Below are 22768 nucleotides of genomic sequence, written 5' to 3' on the forward strand. Positions count from 1 at the left end.
CTAGGTTCCTCTCTTACATAGGTTAAAATTTCTAGTACTTTCCTGATTTCGACGCGACCTGACAGAGTATTTCAACTAACTCTATCAGCGGTACACGATAATCCACAATGCCGTTGGAGTGAGGGAAGTGTAACTCACTGCGACCTAAATAGGAACCATTACCTTACATTCTTCTCTAATTAATGTACATTTTTAATCTATTCTGGTGCACGATAATTTGTCTACCACGCTTGTTTACCTGTAACGTGCAATTCACTCCCGATACCTTAGTAATCTTATAAGGACCTTGATACGGTGGAGAAAGTTTCTTTGAACGTCCCCTTCGTAGGGCATCGTTACGTAACAACACGAGATCTCCTACTTTGAATGAAACTTCATTCTTAGCCTTATCATAGTATTCCTTATCTCGTTCTTTGGTTTTAATTAACGTCTTTCTAGCTATTTCATGGCTCTCTTGCAGTTGTCTGGTTAACTGCTCCAAGACATTCTGGCATTCATTATAATTTGGCTCTGGTTTCCTTTGAAGAACACCAGGGATATTTGCCTTTCGCCCAAATATTAAGTCAAATGGTGTATAACCTGTGCTAGTGTGCTTGGTCGTATTATACACAAACATTGCCATAGGAAGATAACTATCCCAGTCATCTTGTGAACTGCATACATAATGTCTTAAATATTCTGAGAGCACCCTATGAGAGCGTTCCAAACTACCGTTAGATTGCGGTCGAAATGCCGCTGTATGGACCTTCTTGATTCGCAATATTCTACATAACTTCTTAAAAACATCTGACATAAAATTTGCACCTTGATCTGTCAGTATAATATTTGGTATACCGAATATACTAATTACTCTATTAATCAGAGTTCGTGCTATGGTTTCTGCACTTTGGTCCGGCATAGCACTCGCAATTAAATACTTAGACAGCTGGTCTTGACAGGTGAGTATGTACCTGTTTCCTGCTTCCGTTACATTTAAAGGTCCTACCACATCTAGTGCTATTTTCTCAAAGACTGCTTTCGGAGTATCTGTGATCTCCATCTTTGCCCTTACTTCAGGCCCGGTAATCTTATTCTTTTGACACGATGGGCATGAGCGTATATACCTTTCTACATCCTTTTGCATCCCTTCCCATTGATAATGGTCTTTTATCCGGGCATACGTTCTGGATATGCCCTGATGGCCTGATACTAATGACTCATGACATTCCTTAATAATTTCTAATTTATCTTGTTCTGTTAGCTCCGGGCTAGTGTTCCTAGCCTCTTCGGTTACATCCTCACTATCACTACTACCTTCTTCGCTTCCACTCTCAGGCTCTGTCACCTCTGCCGTGGCGTCCTCGGATTCAGAGCTGAGTCTCCGTGGTTGCACATTATTATCTGAGCTAACAGGTCCTCCTAAGTTGTCATTAGCCTCACACTCCTCATTACTAGTCTCTTGGTTATTATCACTAGATTTAACTACTCGCACTTTTTGATCAGGCTCTTCGTTTCTAACTGGAATTCTACTTAAGGCATCTGCGTTGCAGTTACGTTTGCCTTCCTTGTACACTATCTCAAAGTCGTACTCTGCTAATTTCAATCGGAATTTAATTAATCTAGAAGATGGGTCTTGGACATTAAATACCCATTTCAAAGGCTTATGATCTGTTACTACCGTAAAATGCCTGCCGAACAAATACGGCCTAAAATACTTCACACTCCAAACAATTGCTAGTAATTCTTTCTCTGGCACAGAATAATTTCTTTCGGCCTTATTTAAAGTCCTGCTAGCGTAAGCTATCGGCAAATCCTTACCTATCTGTCCTTGTGACAGCACTGCTCCTAAGGCCTCATTACTAGCGTCTGTGGTCAATATGAAAGGTTTCTCAAAGTCTGGGTACTGCAATATCGGTTTCTCTGTTAACTTTTTCTTTAAGATCTGGAATGCCTGCTCTTGCTTATCCGTCCATTCGTACGGTACTTCCTTCTTAAGCAGCTCGTACAGTGGTTTCGCTATCTTACTATAGTTCGGAATAAACCTACGATAATAGCCTGACAAGCCTAGAAATCCTTTCAGCTGTTTCGTAGTGGTGGGCTGAGGATATTCTCTTACTGCTTGAACCTTTCGATCATCAGGTTGAACACCGCCCTTAGTAATTACATGTCCTAAGAAAGCTACCTCCGTTCTTAGAAATTCGCATTTATCTGGACCTAATTTGAGATTTACCTCTCTCAATCTCTGAAAAACATCACGTAATCTCTGATTGTGGTCCTCTACAGAGCTAGCATACACAATCAAATCATCCATATACGCCAAACATTTAATGCCTTCTAAGCCTGCTAGTGCTGTTTTCATCAAACGCGTAAAAGTTGCTGGCGCGTCTCGAAGTCCCATAGCTAATCTCTTGTATTCATAGTGCCTCCCTAAGGCAGAAAATGCTGTCTTTTCTCTGTCCTCAGGCTTCAGCAATACCTGATGGTATCCACTGGCCAGATCCATAGTGGAAAAATACTTCGCTTTTCCTAGGGCATCTAATATTTCAGAAATTAATGGAATAGGATACGTAGTTCCTATGGTTACGTCGTTCAAAAGTCTGTAGTCCACTACGACCCTCCACTTCTGCTTACCAGAAGCATCTAATTTCTTTGGGACTAAAAGGATGGGACTAGACCATGGGGAAGTCGAAGGAGTAATAATATCATCCTGTAACATCTGATTTATCTGACGACCTATCTCTTCTTTCTGAGCCTCGGGTAACCTATATTGCCTCACATGAATTGGAGGTTGATCTACGCGTGTGGGGATAGCATGTTGAAGTATATTCGTATGCGTTAATTTATCCCCTTCTAGGTGAAAAATATCCTGATAAGCCGTACAGATAGCGTAAATTTTCTCCCTGTCTTGGGGAGCTAAGTGATCTACTCTAAGCAGCTCCCGTATTCGCTGCGTTCGAGATTTACCTTCCTGATTATGATTATTATTATCATCCCTCTGCGCGATCGGCCTCTTGGCCTGACTATCGCCCTTTACAGCTATGGTTTCTTCAACCTTGTGTACCTCCGCTGTAATTTCGCCTTCTACATCCAGTAACTTAACTACTGGACTTTTTAATCGCCACTCCCTGTCAGTAGTGTTCAACATACTAACGAGTGCGACATAATCTTTGGCTTTCGTTAAACACTCAGCTAGGTATACACCTGGCTTTACTTCCTGCCGCTCTATCAAGCCTTCGGCTACCTGTTTATCTACCTCTATGGCCACGATCTTTTCCACTCTTGGTTCGAGCACCACCCACATATCCTCTTTCGCCCCTAGTGGGTATCTTTTTCCTGCTATCACAGCATAGCCTTCCTTATAATTTAAGACGCTGTCTCTTAACACGTCCTTTCCAATTATACCGTCTTGTTTCAAATTAAAGTCGTTGTCCACTACATGGAAGTCTGGGCATCTACCACCAACGGGAATTCGAACTTTTCCTTTGGTTTGCTTCGAACCTTTCGTTATGCCTCTTAACTTCAGAATTTCCTTGCGGTTAACCCAAGCACCGTAAGGAACACTACCTTCCTTAATAAGAGAGACATCACTTCCTGTGTCGATTAAAAATCTTAAGGCATCCTTACGCCCGGTTACCGTTATTAATACGGTACCTTCCTCATGCTGTCCGACCTTACTGGGACTGATGGTCTTATGGGAGATCTCAAGCGTCCCTGACTTGTCTCCCTTATCTAGTTTAAAGCCTCTCTCTCGGTTTTAAACCAGCATTCTTTAGCTGAATGCGACCATCGCCTACAAATTCTACATCGCGTCTTTTCGCGTGTCCTATCACGGGAATTATTATTATTATTACCGTTACAACTCTGAACATTCCTAGTCTGTCTTCTAGGCAAGAACTCTGTTCTACCTTTGGGCTCGCTATCGCATCTGGTGCGACACTGCCACTGTAGGTGGCCAACCTTGCCGCAAGCGTAACAACGCCTGAATTCCGGCTTCGAATTTCTACGTGGGCACTCTGCCTTTTTGTGCCCTCTTTCATTACACTTAAAGCATTTCGGTCCCACCTTATTCGCGCTCTGTTGGTAACCAGAGGTGCGCACTATGTTCACCTCGTTACCGGTCTTACCGGTCTCTCTATTTCTGTTTTGGTTAGCTAATTTCTTTCTACACTGCCGTGCCCAATGGCCTGGCTTTCCGCAATAATTACATTTTATCTCTCCTGCGGCGTTTCTTCGAGGAGTAAGGGATTCCTTTGTCTTAGAACTCTGATTCTTCTGCTTACAATCTCTAGCTATATGTCCCTCCTTATTACAATTAAAGCATATTAGCAGCACCTTGTTATAATGGGGAGATTTACTAGGTTTTTGCGCCCCTTGCGTGGCCTTGCCTTGCCACCGACCCTTCGTGTAGCTTACCGGCTGGGTGTGCGCGCCTTCTTTTCTAGAAGCCGTACTATTCCTGAGGAGTGCCTCTCTCTCCTTCTGGGAATTAATCATGGCTTCTTCTTGTCTAGCAATAGCTACAGCCGCCTCAAAAGTTTGAGGGCTACGATCCTGTAGCTTACCCTGTATTCGCGCTGTATGAATCCCCTGAGTGAAAGCCGCTATCGCGATTTTCACTAGCATTCTGCGCTGTCCTGTACGATATTCTATTGGTTCATTCTCCAGGATAGCGTTTCGAAACATCAACGCCATTTCTTCAATTCTATGGGCCCACTCGGCCACGGTTTCTTTCGGTCCCTGGCTTTTTTGGAACAATTGACACAAATACAAGTCAAAGGTGCCCTGTTTTCCATAATATTCCCAAAGAGCTTCCTTAGCTCTTTCCCAGTTGATTATGTCACATCTAGATAATAACTTTTCGCGAGCAGAACCCGTAATCTTTGTCAAAATATATTTAAAGAATAACGGTTGGTCCCTATCCTTGATCATACACTGTGCGGCATCCACATTAGCAATAAACTCACGCAATTGCTCTGGTTTGGCACCACTAAATTCATGACCTATTAACCGATATCCCTCAGTAACTGACACGTATAAATGTCCATCCTGTGCATCCCCAGCACTATCATAGTCAGAAACATTATCTGGCACATCATTGGGTACATTGGAATCTGCCATATTTACAACACTTGTGGGTACTTACCACTGCCCGAATATCTGCTGTCTTCTCTCGGTGTCTCGGCGTTGAGCTCCTCCAGGTGCCTCCTGCTGCTCTCCTGTCCTGATGTCCGCTTCCTTCTGCGTAGGCTGGAACGGTAGGCCTCTCGTCTGCTGCTCTGGACCGGATCTGCGAATCTTCTTGCTTGAGCTAGCCTCTTCTGCGTGGCTCTTAAAAATCTGTCTCTTCACTGAGGCGGAATCGAACCCAGTACCCCGCAGCTGCACACCAGTTTTGTTTTTCCTGTCGTGACACAGGCTTTGCCACGACGAGAATGATAAATATCAGATTGACTTCCTCCGAGCGGTAATGAGGGATTGTTCAATGGGCCTGGGAGATTTGCTACGTGTGAAGAGACGAAGTCCTCTATTTCCCAAAACCTTCCTTTAATAGCAGACTGATGAGTATGTATAATTATATACAGTATTTACAATCTCCTTCCTAACTTCAAATGACGCTGACATAGAAGACTTGGCGTGGTCGAAGTATTGAAGTGAATACTCTAAGTCCACACTTGGACCTTATTATTATTATTATCGGAGACCTGACTGACAAGGCTTCCGCCCGCACTCCTAGTCGACTTGTTCCAAAAAGCCTCGATCAGGGTGTGTACCCCTGTTTTATACCTTCACTAACTTTCGCCTCCCTTCGAGAAGGCCATCGAAGTTTCCATCCTATGGAGAATGTCCTCAGACACACGAAAACGGAATTGCCTCTTCCGTTCACTCGCTACCCACCTTTTCTGAAGATATACTACGCACCTTTAGCAGGGTGCAGCTTATGATTCACCTACTTCGACCAAGCCTTACTTCTAATTACACAACTTGTGGCTCACAGCTTTTGGTGTGCCTTCAATTCTTAAATCTTGTAGGATTCTTAATTTACTTATATCAGCATTATAATTATGATTCCTTGGCCTTGTTGCCATTACATAGTCATTACTATTAACTTATAATTTCCCTTATAATATTAACGTATATCTCAGCGACACCATTCCTCCTACGTCCCGGTCATGGGTTCGATCCTCGGAAGAATGAGTCCTGAGCTCCAATCTGGGGCTGACACGACAGGCAGTTATACATCTATCCTACCACTAAAGCTAATGGCTATACAAACTAAACTCTATCAGTATTAAGAGGACGATGTTCTCTTCATGTGGGAGCAGTTATATAACTATCCTACCAATACAGCTATTACCTATACAAACTAAAGTCTCTCCGTATCACAAGGACGATGTTCTCTTGATGTTGGAGCAACTTTTCTACCACTAAGGCAAATGGCTGTACAAACTTAACTCTATCAGTATCACGAGGACGATGTTCTCTTGATGTGGGAGCAGTTATAAATCTATCCTACCAATAAAGCTAATGTTTATATAAACTGAACTCTATCAGTATCCCGAAGACGATGTTCTCTTGATGTGTGAGCAGTAAATTAACTATCCTAACACTAAGCCTAATGGCTCTACAAACTAAACTCTATCAGTATCACGAGGACGATGTCCTCTTGATGTGGGAGCTGTAATATAACTATCCTACCACTAAAGCTAATGGCTATATAAACTAAAATCTATCAGTATCACGAGGACGATGTTCTCTTGATGTGGGAGCCGTTATACAACTATCCTACCAGTAAAGCTAATGCGTATGCAAAATAAACTCTCTCAGTATCACGAGGACGATGTTCTCATGATGTTGGAGCAACTCTCCTGCCACTCAGGCTAATGGCTATACAAAGTAAACTCTATCAGTATCACGAGAACGATGTTCTCTTGATGTGGGAGCAGTTATTTAACTATCCTACCACTATGGCCAATGGCTGTACAAACTAAACTCTATCAGTATTACGTGGACGATGTTCTCTTGATGTGGAAGCAGTTATAAAACTATCCTACCAATAAAGCTAATGGCTATATCAACTAAACTCTATCAGTATAACGAGGACGATGTTCTCCTGATATGGGAGCAGTTCTATAACTATCCTACAACTAAAGCTAATGCCTATAAAAACTAAACTCTACCAGTATCACGAGGACGATGTTCTCTTGATCTGGGAGCAGTTATATAACTATCGTACCACTAAGGCTAATGTCTATACAAACGAAACTCTATCAGTATCACGAGGACGATGTTCGCTTGTTGTGGGAGCAGTTATATAACTATCCTATTACTACAGCTAATGGCTATGCAATCTAAACCCTATCAGTATCACGAGGACGATGTTCTCTTGATGTGGGAGCAAATATATAACTATCCTACCACTACCCCTAATGGGTACACACACTAAACTCCATCTGTATCACGACGACGTGGTTCTCTTGATGTTGGAGCAGTTATATAACTATCCTACCACTAGGGCTAACGGCTATACAAACTAAAATCTATCTGTATCACGAGAACAATGCACTCTTGATGTGGGAGCAGTTATATAACTATCCTACCACTAAAGCAAATGCCTATACAAAGTAAGCTTTATCAGTATCAACAGGACGACTTTCTCTTCATGTGGGAGTAGTTATCTAACTATCCTACCATAAAGGCTAATGGCTATACTAACTAAACACTATCAGTATCATGAGGACGATGTTCTCTTGATGTGGGAGCAGTTAAATAACTATCCTACCACTAAGGCTAATGGCTGTACAAATTAACTCTATCAGTATCACGAGGACGATGGTCTCTTGATGTGGGAGCAGCTATAAATCTATCCTACCAATAAAGCTAATGTTATATAAACTGAACTCTATAAGTATCACGAAGACGATGTTCTCTTGATGTGGGAGCAGTAAATTAACTATCCTACCGCTAAGGCTAATGGCTCTACAAATTAAACTCTATCAGTATCACGAGGACGATGTCCTCTTGATGTGGGAGCAGTAACATAACTATCCTACCACTAAAGCTAATGGCTATATAAACTATAATCTATATCACGAGGACGATGTTCTCCTGATGTGGGAGTAGATATATTACTATCCTACCACTAAAGCTAATGGCCGTACATATTAATCTCTATCAGTATCACGAGGACGAAGTTCTCTTGATGTGGGGGCAATTATATAACTATCCTACCACTAAAGCTAATGGCTATACAAACTAAACTATATCCGTATTACGAGGACGACGTTTTCTTGATGTGGGAGCAGATATATAACTATCCTACCACTAAGGCCAATGGCTACAAAATATAAAAACTATCAGTATCACGAGGACGATGTTCTCTTGGTGTGGAAGCAGTAATATAACTATCGTACCTCTAAGGCTTATGGCTATAGAAACTAAATACTATCAGTATCACGAGGACGATGTTCTCTTGATGAGGGAGCATTTATATAACTATCCTACCACTAAACATTATGACTATACAAACTAATCTCTATCCGTATCCTGAGGACGATGTTCTCTTGATGTGGGAGCAGTTAATTAAATATCCTACCACTAAGGCTAATGGCTCTACGAACGAAACTCTATCAGTATCACGAGGCCGATGTCCTCTTGATGCGGGAGCAGTAATATAACTATCCTACCAATAAAGCTAATGCCTATACAAAATAAACTCTATCACTATCCCGAGAACGATGTTCTCTTGATGTGGGAGCTGTTATATAACTATCCTACCATTAGGGCTAATGCCTATACAAAATAAACTCTATCACTATCACGAGAACGATGCTCTCTTGATGTGGGACAAATATATAACAATCCTACCACTAAGGCTCAATGGCTATATAAACTAAAACTCTATCAGTATCGCGAGGACGATGTTCTCTTGATGTGGGTGCAACTATCCTACCACTAAGGCTAATGGCTATACAAACTAAACTCTATCACTATCCCGAGAACGATGTTCTCTTGATCTGGGAGCTGATATATAACTATCCTACCACTAAGGCTAATGGGTATACAAACTAAACTCTATCAGTATCACGAGGCCGATGTTCTCGTGATGTGGGTGCAACTATCCTACCACTAAGGCTAATGGCTATACAAACTAAACTCTACCACTATCCCGAGAACGATGTCCTCTTGATGTGGGAGCAGTAATATAACTATCCTACCAATAAAGCTAATGCCTATACAAAATAAACTCTATCACTATCCCGAGAACGATGTTCTCTTGATGTGGGAGTTGTTATATAACTATCCTACCTCTAAGGCTCTATGGCTATATAAACTAAAACTCTATCAGTATCGCGAGGACGATGTTCTCTTGATGTGGGTGCAACTATCCTACCACTAAGGCTAATGGCTATACAAACTAAACTCTATCACTATCCCGAGAACGATGTCCTCTTGATGTGGGAGCAGTAATATAACTATCCTACCAATAAAGCTAATGCCTATACAAAATAAACTCTATCACTATCCCGAGAACGATGTTCTCTTGATGTGGGACAAATATATAACAATCCTACCACTAAGGCTCAATGGCTATATAAACTAAAACCTATCAGTATCACGAGGACGATGTTCTCTTGATGTGGGAGCAGTTATATAACTATCCTAATACTAATGCTAATGGCTATACAAACTAAACTCTATCAGTATCACTAGGACGATGTTCACTTGATGTGGGAGCAGTTATATAACCATCCTGCCACTAAGCCTAACGGCTGTACAAACTATACTCTATCAGTATCACGAGGACGATGTTCTCTTGATGTGGGAGAAGTTATATAACTACCTTACCACTAAGGCCAATGGTTACAAAAAATAAAATCTATCAGTATCACGAGGACGATGTTCTCTTTATGTGGGAGCAGTCATATAAACACCCTACCACTAAGGCTTATGGCTATAAAAATTAACTCTATCAGTATCACTAGGACGATGTTCTTTTGATGTGGGAGAATTTATTAAACTATCCTACCACTAAGGCTAATGGCTATAAAAACTAAACTCTACCAGTATCACGAGGACGACGTTCTGTTAATGTGGGAGAAGTTACATAACTATCCTAATACTAATGCTAGTGGCTATACAAACTAAACTCTATCAGCATCACGAGGACGATGTTCTCTTGATTTGGGAGCATTTATATAACTATCCCACCTCTAAACATTATGGCCATACAAACTAATCTATATCCGTATCACGAGGACGAAATTCTCTTGATATGGGAGCAGTTATATAACCATCCTACCACTAAGGCTATTGGCCGTACAAACTAAAATATATCAGTATCATGAGCGCGATGTTGTCTTGATGTTTGAGTACCTATATTACTATCCTACCACTAAAACGAATGGCCATACAAACTAAACTCTATCAGTATCACGAGGACGATGTTCCCTTGATGTGGGGGCAGTTATATAACTATCCTACCACTAAAGCTATTGGCTATACAAACTAAACTCTATCAGTATCACGAGGACGAAGTTCTCTTGATGTGGGAGCAGTTATATAAATATCCTACCACTAAGGCTAATGGGTATACAAATTAAACTCTATCTGTATCACGACGGCGAAGTTCTCTTGATGTGGGAGCAGTTATATAACTATCCTGCCACTAAGGCTAACGGCTATACAAACTATAATCTATCAGTATCACGACGACGATGTTCTCATGATGTGGGAGCAGTTCTATAACTATTCTACCACTAAAGCTAATGGCTATACAAACTAAACTGTACACGTATCACGAGGACGATGTTCTCTTGATGCGGGAGCAGTAAATTAACTATCCTATCACTAAGGCTAATGGCTCTACAAACTAAACTCTATCAGTATCCCGAGGCCGATGTCCTCTTGATGTGGGAGAAGTAAAATAACTATCCTACCACTAAAGCTAATGGCTATATAAACTAAAATCTATCCGTATCACGAGGAGGATGTTCTCTTGCTGGGGGAGCCGTTATATAACTATCCTACCACTGAAGCTAACGGATATACAAACTACTCTACCAGTATCACGAGGACGATGTTCTCTTGATGTGGGAGCAACTCTCCTACCACTAAGGCTAATGGCTATACAAACTAACTCTATCAGTATCACGAGGACGATGGTCTCTTGATGTGGGGGCAGCTATAAATCTATCCTACCAATAAAGCTAATGTTATATAAACTGAACTCTATAAGTATCACGAAGACGATGTTCTCTTGATGTGGGAGCAGTAAATTAACTATCCTACCACTAAGGCTAATGGTTATACAAACTAACTCTATCAGGGTCACGAGAACGATGTTCTCTTGATGTGGGAGCAGTTATATAACTATCCTACCACTAAGGCTAATGGCTGTACAAACTAAAGAATATCGGTATCACGAGGACGAAGTTCTCTTGATGTGGGTGCAGTTATATAACTATTCTGCCACTAAAGCTAATGGCTATACAAACTAAACTGTACCAGTCACACGAGGACGATGTTCTCTTGATGTGGGAGCAGTTATATAACTATCCTAATACTAATGCTATTGGCTATACAAACTCAACTCTATCAGTATCACGACGACGATGTCCTCTTGATGTGAGGCAGTAATATAACTATCCTACCACAAAGGCTAATGGGTATACAAACTAAACTCTATCTGTATCACGACGACGATGTACTCTTGATGTGGGAGCAGTTATATAACTATCCTACCACTAAAGCTAACGGCTGTACAAAATAAACTCTCTCAGTATCACGAGCACGATGTTCTCTTGATGTGGGAGCAACCATCCTACCACGAAGGCTAATGGCAATACAAACTAAACTCTATAAGTATCACGAGGACGATGTTCTCTTGATGTGGGAGCAGTTATAGAACTATCCTACCACTAAGGCTAATAGGTATACAAATTAAACTCTATCTGTATCACGACGAAGATGTTCTCTTGATGTGGGTGCAACTACCCTACCACTAAGGCTAATGGCTGTACAAACTAAACTCTATCAGTATCACGAGGACGATGTTCTCTTGATTTGGGAGCAGTAATATAACTATCCTACCACTAAAGCTAATGACTATATCAACTAAAATCTATCAGTATCACGAGGACGATGTTCTCTTGATGTGGGAGCAGTTATATAACTATCCTACCAATAAATCTAATGCCTATACAAAATAAAATCTCTCAGTATCACGAGGACGATGTTCTCTTGATGTGGGTGCAACTATCCTACCACTAAGGCTAATGGCTATACAAATTAAACGCTATCACCATCACGAGAACGATGTTCTCTTGATGTGAGAGCAGTTATATAAATATCCTACCACTAAGGCTAATGGCTGTACAAACTAAAGTGTATCAGTATCACGAGGACGATGTTCTCTTGATGTGGGAGAAGTTATAAATCTATCCTACCACTAACGCTATTGGCTATACAAACTAAACTCTATCAGTATCACGAGGACGATGTTCTCTTGATGTGGGGGCAGTTATATAACTATATTACCATTAAGGCTAATGGCTATACAAACGAAAATCTATTCGTATCACGAGGAAGATGTTCTCTTGAGGTGGGTGCACTTACAAAACTATTTTACTAGTAAAGCTAATGCCTATACAAACTAAACTCTATCAGTATCACGAGGACGATGTTCTCTTGAGGTGGGAGCAGTTATATTACTATCCTACCATTAAGGCTAATGGCTATACAAACGAAAATCTATCCGTATCACGAGAACGATATTCTCTTGATGTGGGAGCAGTTACGTAACTATCCTACCACTAAGGCTATTGGCTGTACAAACTAAAATATATCAGTATCATGAGCACGATGTTGTCTTCATGTGTGAGTACATATATTACTATCCTACCACAAAAAGTAACGGCCATACAAACTAAAATCTATCAGTATCACGAGGAAGATGTTCTCTTGATATGAATGCAGTTATAAAACTATTTTACTAATAAAGCTAATGCCTATACAAACTAAACTCTATCACTATAACAAGGACGATGTTCTCTTGATGTGGGAGCAGTTATAGAACTATCCTACCACTAAGGCTAATAGGTATACAAATTAAACTCTATCTGTATCACGACGACGAAGTTCCCTTGATGTGGGAGCAGTTATATAACTATCCTACCACTAAGTCTAATGGCTGTACAAAATAAACTCTATCAGTATCACGATTACGATGTTCTCCTGATGTGGGAGAAGATATATATCACTATCCTAGCACTAAGGCTAATGGCTCTACAAACTAAACTCTATCAGTATCACGAGGCCGATGATCTCTTGATGTGGGAGCAGTAATATAACTATCCTACCACTAAAGATAATGACTATATTAAGTAAAATCTATCAGTATCACGAGGACGATGTTCTCTTGATGTGGGAGCAGTTATATAACTATCCTACCAATAAATCTAATGCCTATACAAAATAAAATCTCTCAGTATAACGAGGACGATGTTCTCTTGATGTGGGTGCAACTATCCTACCACTAAGGCTAATGGCTATACAAACTAAACGCTATCACCATCACGAGAACGAAATTCTCTTGATTTGGGGGCAGTTATATATCTATCCTACCACTAAGGCTATTGGCTGTACAAACTAAAATATATCAGTATCACGAGGATGATGTTGTCCTGATGTGGGAGTAGTTATATTACTATATTACCACTACAGCTAATGGTCTTACAAACTAAACTCTCTCAGTATCACGAGGACGAAATTCTCTTGATTTGGGGGCAGTTATATATCTATCCTACCATTAAGGCTAATGGCTATACAAACGAAAATCTATCCGTATCACGAGGACGATATTCTCTTGATGTGGGAGCAGTTACGTAACTATCCTACCACTAAGGCTATTGGCTGTACAAACTAAAATATATCAGTATGATGAGCACGATGTTGTCTTCATGTGTGAGTACATATATTACTATCCTACCACAAAAAGTAATGGCCATACAAACTAAAATCTATCAGTATCACGAGGAAGATGTTCTCTTGATATGAATGCAGTTATAAAACTATTTTACTAATAAAGCTAATGCCTATACAAACTAAACTCTATCACTATAACAAGGACGATGTTCTCTTGATGTGGGAGCAGTTATAGAACTATCCTACCACTAAGGCTAATGGCTATACAAAATAAACTCTATCGGTATCACGAGGACGATGTTCTCTTGATGTGGGTGCAGATATCAAATTATTTTAGCAATAAAGCTAATGCCCATAGAAACTACACCATATCAGTATCACGAGGACGATGTTCTCCTGATGTGGTAGCAGTTATATAACTATCCTACCATGAAGGGTAATGGCTATACAAACTAAACTCTATCAGTTTCGTGAGGACGATGTTCTCTTGATGTGGGAGCAGTTAAATAAATATCGTACCACTAACATTAATGGCTATACAAACTAAACTCTATCAGTATCACGAGGACGATGTTCTCTTGATGTGGGAGCAGATTTATAACTATCCTACCACTAAGGCCAATGGCTACGAAAAATAAAATCTATCAGTATCACGAGGACGATATTCTCTTGGTGTGGGAGCAGTAATATAACTGTCCTACCACTAAAACTAATGGCCATACAAACTAAACTCTATCAGGCTCACGAGGACGATGTTCTCTTGAAGTGGGAGCAGTTAAATAACTATCTTACCACTAAAGTTAATGGCTATACAAACTAAACTCTATCAGTAATACGAGGACGATGTTCTTTTGATGTCTGAGCAGTTATATAACTATCCTACCAAAAAGGCCAATGGCTACAAAAAATAAAATATATGAGTATCACGAGGACGATGTTCTCTTCATGTGGGAGCAGTTATATAACTATCCAACCACTAAAGCTAATGGCTATATAAACTAAAATCTATCCGTGTCCCGAGCATGATGTTCTCTTTATGTGGGAGAAGTCATATAACTATCCTACCACTAAAGCTAATGCCTATACAAACTTAACTCTATCAGTATCACGAAGACGATGTTCTGTTGATGTGGGAGCATTTATATAACTATCCTACCACTAAACATTATGGTTATACAAACTAATCTCTATCCGTATCCCGAGAACGATGTTCTCTTGATGTGGGAGCAGTTATATAACTATCCTACCACTAAGGCTAACGGCTATACAAACTAAAATCTATCAGTATCACGAGGACAATGTACTCTTCATGTGGGAGCAGTTATTTAACTAGCCTGCCAATAAAGCAAATGCCATTACAAAGTAAACTCTATCAGTATCAAGAGGACGATGTTCTCTTCATGTGGGAGCAGTTATATAACTCTTCTACCTCTATGGCTAATGGCTATACAAACTAAACTCTATCAGTATCACGAGGACGATGTTCTCTTGTTGTGGGAGCAGTTATATAACTATCCTACCATTAAGGCTAACAGCAATACAAACTAAGACCTATCAGTATCACGAGGACGATGTTCTCTTGATGTGGGAGCAGTTATATAACTATTCTACCACTAAAGCTAATGGCTATACAAACTAAATTGTACCAGTATCACGAGGACGATCTACTCTTGACGTGGGAGCAGTTATATATTATCCAACATTAAGGCTAATGGCTATACAATATTAGCTCTATCAGTATCATGAGTACGATGTTCTCTTGATGCGGGAGCAGTTAAAAAACTATATTACCACTAAGGCTAATGGCTACGAAAAATAAAATCTATCAGTATCACGAGGACGATGTTCTCTTGGTGTGGGAGCAGTAATATAACTATCCTACCACTAAAACTAATGGCCATACAAACTCAAATCTATCAGTCTCACGAGGACGATGTTCTCTTGATGTGGGAGCAGTTAATAACTATCTTACCACTAAAGCTCTTGGCTATACAAACTAAACTCTATCAGTATCACGAGGACGATGTTCTCTTGATGTGGGTGCAGTTATAGAACTATTTTACTAATAAAGCTAATGCCTATACAAAATAAACTCTATCGGTATCACGAGGACGATGTTCTCTTGATGTGGGTGCAGATATCAAATTATTTTAGCAATAAAGCTAATGCCCATAGAAACTACACCATATCAGTATCACGAGGACGATGTTCTCTTGATGTGGTAGCAGTTATATAACTATCCTACCATGAAGGGTAATGGCTATACAAACTAAACTCTATCAGTTTCGTGAGGACGATGTTCTCTTGATGTGGGAGCAGTTAAATAAATATCGTACCACTAACATTAATGGCTATACAAACTAAACTCTATCAGTATCACGAGGACGATGTTCTCTTGATGTGGGAGCAGATTTATAACTATCCTACCACTAAGGCCAATGGCTACGAAAAATAAAATCTATCAGTATCACGATGACGATGTTCTCTTGGTGTGGGAGCAGTAATATAACTGTCCTACCACTAAAACTAATGGCCATACAAACTAAACTCTATCAGGCTCACGAGGACGATGTTCTCTTGAAGTGGGAGCAGTTAAATAACTATCTTACCACTAAAGTTAATGGCTATACAAACTAAACTCTATCAGTAATACGAGGACGATGTTCTTTTGATGTCTGAGCAGTTATATAACTATCCTACCAAAAAGGCCAATGGCTACAAAAAATAAAATATATCAGTATCACGAGGACGATGTTATCTTCATGTGGGAGCAGTTATATAACTATCCAACCACTAAAGCTAATGGCTATATAAACTAAAATCTATCCGTGTCCCGAGCAGGATGTTCTCTTTATGTGGGAGAAGTCATATAACTATCCTACCACTAAAGCTAATGCCTATACAAACTTAACTCTATCAGTATCACGAAGACGATGTTCTGTTGATGTGGGAGCATTTATATAACTATCCTACCACTAAACATTATGGTTATACAAACTAATCTCTATCCGTATCCCGAGAACGATGATCTCTTGATATGGGAGCAGTTATATAACTATCCTACCACTAAGGCTAACGGCTATACAAACTAAAATCTATCAGTATCACGAGGACAATGTACTCTTCATGTGGGAGCAGTTATTTAACTAGCCTGCCAATAAAGCAAATGCCATTACAAAGTAAACTCTATCAGTATCAAGAGGACGATGTTCTCTTCATGTGGGAGCAGTTATATAACTCTTCTACCTCTATGGCTAATGGCTATACAAACTAAACTCTATCAGTATCACGAGGACGATGTTCTCTTGTTGTGGGAGCAGTTATATAACTATCCTACCATTAAGGCTAACAGCAATACAAAATAAGACCTATCAGTATCACGAGGACGATGTTCTCTTGATGTGGGAGCAGTTATATAACTATTCTACCACTAAAGCTAATGGCTATACAAACTAAATTGTACCAGTATCACGAGGACGATCTACTCTTGACGTGGGAGCAGTTATATATTATCCAACATTAAGGCTAATGGCTATACAATCTTAGCTCTATCAGTATCATGAGTACGATGTTCTCTTGATGCGGGAGCAGTTAAATAACTATATTACCACTAAGGCTAATGGCTACGAAAAATAAAATCTATCAGTATCACGAGGACGATGTTCTCTTGGTGTGGGAGCAGTAATATAAATATCCTACCACTAAAACTAATGGCCATACAAACTCAAATCTATCAGTCTCACGAGGACGATGTTCTCTTGATGTGGTGCAACTATCCTACCACTAAGGCTAATGGCTATACAAAATAACTCTATCACCATCACGAGAACGATGTTCTCTTGATGAGGGAGCAGTTATTTAACTATCCTACCACTAAGGGTAATGGCTGTAGAAACTAAACTCTATCAGAATCACGATTACGATGTTCTCTTGATGTGGGAGAAGATATATATCACTATCCTACCACTAAGGCTAATGGCTCTACACACTGAAGTCTATCCGTATCACGAGGCCGATCTTCTTTTGATGTGGGAGCAGTAACATAACTATCCTACCACTAAAGCTATTGACTATATAAACTAAAATCTATCAGTATCACGAGAACGATGTTCTCTTGATGAGGGAGCAGTTATATAACTATCCTACCAATAAAGCTAATGCCTATACAAAATAAACTCTCAGTATCACGATGACGATATTCTCTTGAGGTGGGAGCAACTATCCTACCACTCAGGCTAATGTCTATACAAAGTAAACTCTATCACTATCACAAGAACGATACTAACCTCTATCAGTATAACGAGGACGATGTTCTCCTGATATGGGAGTAATTAAATAACTATCTAACCACTACCGTTAATGGCTATACAAAATAAACTCTATCACTATCACGAGGACGATGTTCTCTTGATGTGGGAGCAGTTAAATAACTATCTCACCACTAAAGCTAATGGCTATACAAACTAAACTCTATCAGTATCACGAGGTCGATGTTCTCTTGATATCTGAGCAGTTATATAACTATCCTACCACCAAGGCCAATGGCTACAAAAAATAAAATATATCAGTATCACGAGGACGATGTTCTCTTGATGTGGGAGCAGTTATATAACTATCCTACCACTAAAGCTAATGGCTATATAAACTAAAATCTATCCGTGTCCCGAGGATGATGTTCTCGTTATGTGGGAGCAGTCATATAACTATCCTGCCACTAAAGCTAATGCCTATACAAACTTAACTCTATCAGTATCACGAGGACGATGTTCTCTTGATGTGGGAGCAGTTATATAACTATCCTACCACTAAAGCTAATGGCTATATAAACTAAAATCTATCCGTGTCCCGAGGATGATGTTCTCGTTATGTGGGAGCAGTCATATAACTATCCTGCCACTAAAGCTAATGCCTATACAAACTTAACTCTATCAGTATCAAGCGGACGAAGTTCTCCTGATGTGGGAGCAGTTATATAAATAACCTACCACTAAAGCTAACGGCTATACAAACTAACCTCTATCCGTATCGCGAGGACGATGTTCTCTTGATGTGGGAGCAGTTAATTAACTATCCTACCAATAAAGCTAATGGCTATATATACTAAACTCGATCAGTATAACGAGGACGATGTTCTCTTGATGTGTGAGCAGTTATATAACTATCCTACCAATAAAGCTAATGGCTATACAAACTAAACTCTACCAGTATCACGAGGACGATGTTCTCTTGATGTGGGAGCAACTATCCTACCACTAAGGCTAATGGCTATACAAACTAAACTCTATCAGGGTAACGAGAACGATGTTCTCTTGATGTGGGAGCAGTTTTATAACTATCCTACCATTAAGGCTAATGGCTGTAAAAATTAAACTCTATCGGTATCACGAGGACGATGTTCTCTTGATTGGGTGCACTTATAAAACTATTTTACTAATAAAGCTAATGCCTATACAAATTAAACTCTATCAGTATCACGAGGACGATGATCTCTTGATGTGGGTGCAGTTATAAAACTATTTTACTAATAATGCTAATGCCTATACAAAATAAAACCTCTCAGTAACACGAGGACGATGTTCTCTTGATGTGGTGCAACTATCCTACCACAAAGGCTAATGGCTATACAAAATTACTCTATCACCATCACGAGAACGATGTTCTCTTGATGTGGGAGCAGTTATATAACTATCATACCACTAAGGGTAATGGCTGTACAAACTAAACTCTATCAGTATCACGATTACGATGTTCTCTTGAAGTGGGAGAAGATATATATCGCTATCCTACCACTAAGGCTAATGGCTCTACAAACTAAACTCTATCCGTATCACGAGGCCGATGTTCTCTTGATGTGGGAGCAGTAATATAACTATCCTACCACTAAAGCTAATGACTATACAAACTAAAATCTATCAGTATCACAAGGACGATGTTCTATTGATGTGGGAGCAGTTATATAACTATCCTACCAATAAAGCTAATGCCTATACAAAATAAACTCTCAGTATCACGAGGACGATGTTCTCTTGATGTGGGAGCAACTATCCTACCACTCGGGCTAATGGCTGTACAAACTAAACTCTATCAGTATCACGATTACGATGTTCTCTTGATGTGGGAGAAGATATATATCACTATCCTACCACTAAGGCTAATGGCTGCACAAACTAAACTCTATCAGTATCACGATTACGATGTTCTCTTGATGTGGGAGAAGATATATATCACTATCCTACCACTAAGGCAAATGGCTCTACAAACTAAAGTCTATCCGTATCACGAGGCCGATGTTCTCTTGATGTGGGAGCAGTAATATAACTATCCTACCACTAAAGCTAATGACTATATAAACTAAAATCTATCAGTATCACAAGTACGATGTTCTCTTGATGTGGGAGCAGTTATATAACTATCCTACCAATAAAGCTAATGCCTATACAAAATAAAATCTCTCAGTATCACGAGGACGATGTTCTCTTGATGTGGGTGCAACTATCCTACCACTAAGGCTATTGGCTGTACAAACTAAAATATATCAGTATCACGAGGATGATGTTGTCCTGATGTGGGAGTAGTTATATTACTATATTACCACTACAGCTAATGCCCATACAAACTACACCATATCAGTATCACGAGGACGATCTTCTCTTGATGTGGTAGCAGTTATATAACTATCCTACCATTAAGGATAATGGCTATACAAACTAAACTCTAGCAGTATCGTGAGGAGGATGTTCTCTTGATGGGGGAGCAGTTAAATATCTTACCACTAACGTTAATGGCTATACAAACTAAACTCTATCAGTATCACGAGGACGATGTTCTCTTGATGTGGGAGCAGATTTATAACTATCCTACCACTAAGGCCAATGGCTACGAAAAATAAAATCTATCAGTATCACGAGGACGATGTTCTCTTGGTGTGGGAGCATTAATATAACTATCCTACCACTAAAACTAATGGCCATACAAACTAAACTCTATCAGTCTCACGAGGACGATGTTCTCTTGATGTGGGAGCAGTTAAATAACTATCTTACCACTAAAACTAATAGCTATACAAACCAAACTCTATCAGTATCACGAGGACGATGTTCTCTTGATGTGGGAGCAGTTATATAACTATCCTACCACTAAAGCTAATGGCTATATAGACTTAACTCTATCAGTATCACGAAGACGATGTTCTCTTGATGTGGGAGCAGTTATATAAGTATCCTACCACTACGGCTAATGGCTATACGAACTAAACTCTACCAGTATTACGAGGACGATGTTCTCTTGATGTGGGAGCATTTATATAACTATCCTACCACTAAACATTATGGTTATACAAACTAATCTCTAACCGTATCCCGAGGACGATGTTCTCTTGATGTGGGAGCAGTTATATAACTATCCTACCACTAAACATTATGGTTATACAAACTAATCTCTATCCGTATCCCGAGGACGATGTTCGCTTGATGTGAGAGCAGTTATATAACTATCCTACCACTAAGGCTATTGGCTGTATAAACTAAAATATATCAGTATCATGAGCACGATGTTGTCTTGATGTGGGAGTAGTTATATTACTATCCTACCACTAAAACTAATGGCCATACAAACTAAACTCTATACGCATCACGAGGACGAAGTTCTCTTGATGTGGGAGTAGTTATATAACTAACCTACCACTAAAGCTAACGGCTATACAAAATAAAATCTCTCAGTATCACGAGGACGATGTTCTCTTGATGTGGGAGCATTTATATTACTATCCTACCACTAAACGTTATGGCTATACAAACTAACCTCTATCCGTATCGCGAGGAGGATGTTCTCTTGATGTGGGAGCAGTTATATAACTATCCCACCTCTAAGGCTAATGGGTATAAAAACTAAAATCTATCTGTATCACGACGACAATGTTCTCTTGATGTGGGAGCAGTTATATAACTATCCTACCACTAAGGGTAATGGCTGTACAAACTAAACTCTATCTGTATCACGATTACGATGTTCTCTTGATGTGGGAGAAGATATATATCACTATCCTACCACTAAGGCTAATGGCTCTACAAACTAAACTCTATCCGTATCACGAGGCCGATGTTCGCTTGATGTGGGAGCAGTAATATAACTATCCTACCATTAAAGCTAATGACTATATAAACTAAAATCTATCAGTATCACGCGAACAATGTTCTCTTGATGAGAGAGCAGTTATATAACTATCCTACCAATAAAGCTAATGCCTATAAAAAATAAACTCTCAGTATCACGAGGACGATGTTCTCTTGATGTGGGAGCAACTATCCTACCACTCAGGCTAATGTTTATACAAAGTAAACTTTATCACTATCACGAGAACGATACTAACCTCTATCAGTATAACGAGGACGATGTTCTCCTGATATGGGAGTAGTTAAATAACTATCTTACCACTAACGTTAATGGCTATACAAAATAAACTCTATCAGTATCACGAGGACGATGTTCTCTTGATGTGGGAGATGTTATATAACTATCCTACCTTTAAGGCTAATGGCTATACAAACTAAATCTACCAGTATCGCGAGGACGATTTTCTCTTGATGTGGGAGCATTTATATAACTATCCTACCACTAAACATTATGGCTATACAAACTAATCTCTATCCGTATCACGAGGACGATCTTCACCTGATATGGGAGCAGTTTTGTAACTAATCTACCACTAAATCTAATGGCTGTACAAACTAAAATATATCAGTATCACGAGGATGATGTTGTCCTGTTGTGGGAGTAGTTATATTACTATATTATTACTACAGCTGATGGCCTTACAAACTAAACTCTCTCAGTATCACGAGAACGAAATTCTCTTGATTTGGGGGCA

The sequence above is a fragment of the Anabrus simplex genome, chromosome 6 (assembly GCF_040414725.1).
Source record: "Anabrus simplex isolate iqAnaSimp1 chromosome 6, ASM4041472v1, whole genome shotgun sequence".
In the NCBI taxonomy this organism is placed as follows: Eukaryota; Metazoa; Arthropoda; class Insecta; order Orthoptera; family Tettigoniidae; genus Anabrus; species Anabrus simplex.